The sequence below is a fragment of the Cnephaeus nilssonii genome (genome assembly GCF_951640355.1).
Source record: "Cnephaeus nilssonii genome assembly, chromosome: 2".
Taxonomy (NCBI): Eukaryota; Metazoa; Chordata; class Mammalia; order Chiroptera; family Vespertilionidae; genus Cnephaeus; species Cnephaeus nilssonii.
In genome coordinates, this window is record NC_137073.1 from 82,849,577 (window position 1) to 82,853,395 (window position 3,819).

The 3,819-nt window shown below is 39.0% G+C and overlaps 1 pseudogene across 1 annotated transcript; it reads left to right on the forward strand.

Annotated features, from left to right (window-relative positions):
- Positions 1–491: 491 nt before the first annotated feature.
- LOC307114956 (protein YIPF5-like) lies at positions 492–1,147 on the forward strand (annotated as a pseudogene). Its single transcript has one exon. The product of its transcript is annotated as a protein YIPF5-like (transcript).
- Positions 1,148–3,819: the final 2,672 nt, after the last annotated feature.

A 3,819-nucleotide genomic window follows, 5' to 3' on the forward strand; every position in this document is an offset into this window, starting at 1 on the left:
ATTAATGACCCCAGAGTCACTCTTATTTTAGAGACAAAGCCTGAAAGGACCTAGGTAACTAAATCAGTGTCAACCCGCTTAAAAAGTGGAACTAGAACACAATCTCAGTTACTAACCACCATGATAAGTCCCTTTCCATTCTTTTCACAGACTTTATAAAACAAGAACCGAGGTCCCTCTGTGTATAGTGCCATAAAGAACGTTAGGAGGTAAGTCATTGTTCTGTGTACAGAAAACTAGAATTGCATTGGAGTTGCCGTTTACAAATTGCTGTGGAGTTCTTTGGCCTGTGACACAGCAACGGTGCCCGTTCGGGGTCTTAGGCTGAGTTCGGCAGCTGCTGGGGCTGTTGTCCCCGCCCCCACATTTGATCATTTGCAGTGTTAGGCTTTGACCATTTAAACACAATGTTACAGCATCAATGACCAATGACAGCCGTGCTCTGGTTATGGAGGAAGAAGAGGACCTTTAGCACACAGTAATCTGGCTATGACTACTGGCAGCAAACCCACCTGTCCCTCCAGCCATGAGGCAGCCACAACAGCCCCACACCAGGCAGATTTCCACCAACTCAGACATTTACTCCGACAGCTCCGCCGCCATTCTATGGAAACAACTTGGAGGGTGAGCCACCTTTACTGAAAGAATTAGAATTAGGAGTGGATTTCCACCACATCCGGCCAAAGACACTAACAGTGTCACATCATTAACAGTGGCAGATGGCAGCATCACGAATGAGACGGCTCTGGCAGGACCCACGGATTTTTGCCTGGCCCTTGGAGCCACATGGTTACTGGCTGGCAAAACCCAGTTTGGCTTTGTGTATGCAGTCGGTGCAATTGGGCGTCTAGGAGTGTTTTCTTTCATAAACTTAATGAGTATGACAGGTGTTTCATTTGGTTGTGTGGCAAGTGTTCTTGGATACTGTCTTCCTCCCATGATCCTACTTTCCAGCTTTGCGGTGATCTTTTCTCTGCAATGAATGGTAAGAACCATCCTCACTCCTGGAATTACTGAACGGTGTCGTTTTCCTGCTTCCAAAGTTTTTACGTCTGCATTAGCCACGGAAGGACAGCAACTTCTAGTAGCATACCCTTGTGCTTTGTTTTACGAAGTCATTGCCCTAATTTCTGTGTTTTTTTTTTAACTGAATTTATCTGGGATGTGGATATCATTGGGCCAAATACACAAAAAGGACTTGGAACTCTTAAACCGGACCAGCAAACTGCTCCAGCGCAACTCTCACGCAGGTCTAACGCTTGACTATTGGAGCGATGGAAGTAAACATGGGTCTTTTGTTCTTTTTTATGGAACTTCCTAATACTGTATTAGATTTACCTGCCATGTGATTAGCTTTAAGTGTTTGTGCTTATACAAAATAAGAAGTGCTATTTCTTCCCTGTTTCTGCAGCCTTTGATAACCAACATTTTCTTTAAATTAATTGTGATATTTTTGATAGATCTTTTTATCAACTGTGGGAAACTAACCACAGAGCTGATCATCTTTCTTAAAAACAACCAATCATAGTAAAGAAGACACAAGGCTTACTGCAAAAATAGTGTTCCAAGCAATCAGGAAAGAAAATTGCCTGTATTCTCAAGTCAGATGCACTTCAAGCAAAAAAGTGATCCCAATGTAGAGTTTATGAGTTTGCACTTCAAAACTTTAACATTCCTTTAATTTTTTTTTTTGCTAAAATTCAGTGATACAGAAGTTCGCAGTCTGCCTTATTGTAGACGTGAAATGTGAACACCTGTTTAGATGTCAACATTAACTGAACTCTAGTAACCTAGACCAGACGTACTGATGCTCATAGTTGCATCTCCATGTTTCCCAGGAAAAAGAAAATCACTAACCTTTTCTGAAAAAAATATTTAAAACGTCACCATTCAGTATTGCAGTTACCAGGGTAAAGTGCATTTGATGCTTATTAAATTTTTCCCAATTAATTTTTTTAAATGTTGTGAGCAGAAATCAAACCTTTTAATCATCCTTTTCATAGGCCATAGCCTTTATGCAGTCAGAAGTGGTTTTAATTAGGCTCTAACCAAAACAAACAAAAAAAAAATTTCATTAGTTTTAACAAACTCTCTCAGTAGTAAACCAAGAGGTCAAATACAATCCAGTGCTTTACAAAGGCCCCACCACACTACCACTTTATCAAAATAATCACCTTTGATATGGTTGGAGGTATTTGAAATGTGTGCAAGGGCTCAGGTAGAAGCAATGGCTCATGGAGAAATTTGGAGCATTTTGTTATCCTGGACTATTAAGCACATTCATAGTTCATAAAATTTAATGGTCTGTCTGCAATGATTTATTTTTTAAGTCAGCCAGAGGCTTTTAGGAGACCAAAATATGACCAAATGGCATCAAATACTCTGTAAAGCTTAATGTTAGCATAAAGTCTTACCACAAACGTGCGAATTAACTACCTTCCCCAGCATGATCTGAAAGTCTCCCCTTAAATAAATGAAAATGCTTCCTGACCTCCCAGGGATTTCTCTAAACTGAAAGGATATATTCTTTCCAGGGGTACTAGGTAAAAAAAAAAATGCTATGAAGGAAGTCAGAATCGTTAACAGTATTCGCACAAAGGGCTCAACCAAATGAAGGGCAGGTGTAAGATGGGGACCATGAACATCAGGGCAATCATTTTTATTGATGAGAGGATAGATTTAAAAAAAAAAAAAAAAGGAATATTAATAGGAACTAGGTCTTTCCTACAGAGGCTAATTGTGAGGGTCTAAATCTGATGATTACCAACCAAGAAAGTGCTTGTGTAGTCTGTCATCACAGGCTTTAGTGCTGCCATGTAAGCTGCTAGCTAAGAGGAAATAGCCATTTAAACTGCCAGCTCTCTGTCAATCAATAAATCATCTCATGCACACATACACATTCTTTCCCCAGATGAGCAGCTCTCCTGTCGGGACTCACTGGAATTTCTCTGACGATGCTCCTTGAATCAGTATGTGACTAAATTGATGACTCTTAATTTTAGGTCTGCATCCTTTCACACACCCACACACTTTAGAAAATGGACTAATAAGAAATAAAATGATCAAAAGGGCAAGAAAAAAAAAACACAAGAAAAATAAAGCCCTCAGTTAACCACAAACTAGGAGAAATTCCTTGGTAAAATTTGATACAGCATTTAAAGCAGGACTAGGCATAGAGTAGTTACTTGGAAATAGGATTAATAAATGTAGGAAAAGATAGTATAAGCATGGAGAATAAATAAAGTAATAAATGAATCTCTGCTTGCAAAGACCTGCATCTGCTTTATTGGGAAACATTTTCTCTGAAGTCAATAAATGCTGAGGTTGCATAAAACTATTCTAATTAAAAACTGTTACTTAATTTAAATGTCTTTGACAGAAAACTGTTCATTCATATCTCTTGATGCCTTGTGTCCATGTCTCATTTTTCACCTTAATCCTGTTTCTCTCTCGTCTCTTAATTTTAGTAGTTTTATTGCCCATCTGACTATAAAAGTAATACATGCTCAGTGCAGGGGGAAAAAACAGAATACTGAAAGATTATAAAGAGAAAATAAAGGTTAATACTAACCTCACAACCCAGAGTTAACAGAAGCATATAACACATACCATTTAATAGCTTTTTGTTTTGTTTTGTCTTGGTCTTCAAAAACGTTTTTGACCTAGGTACTAGGAAATGAGCCTACGGCTCCCAACCGATTCCTGTGGTCCAAACACTTCAGCACAGGCCTGAGAACGCTTTGTATTTCCGTTTATAGGTGTAGCCTATTAACCCGCCATGGTATCTATACAAGATTTACGGTAACATAATTAGTCCAG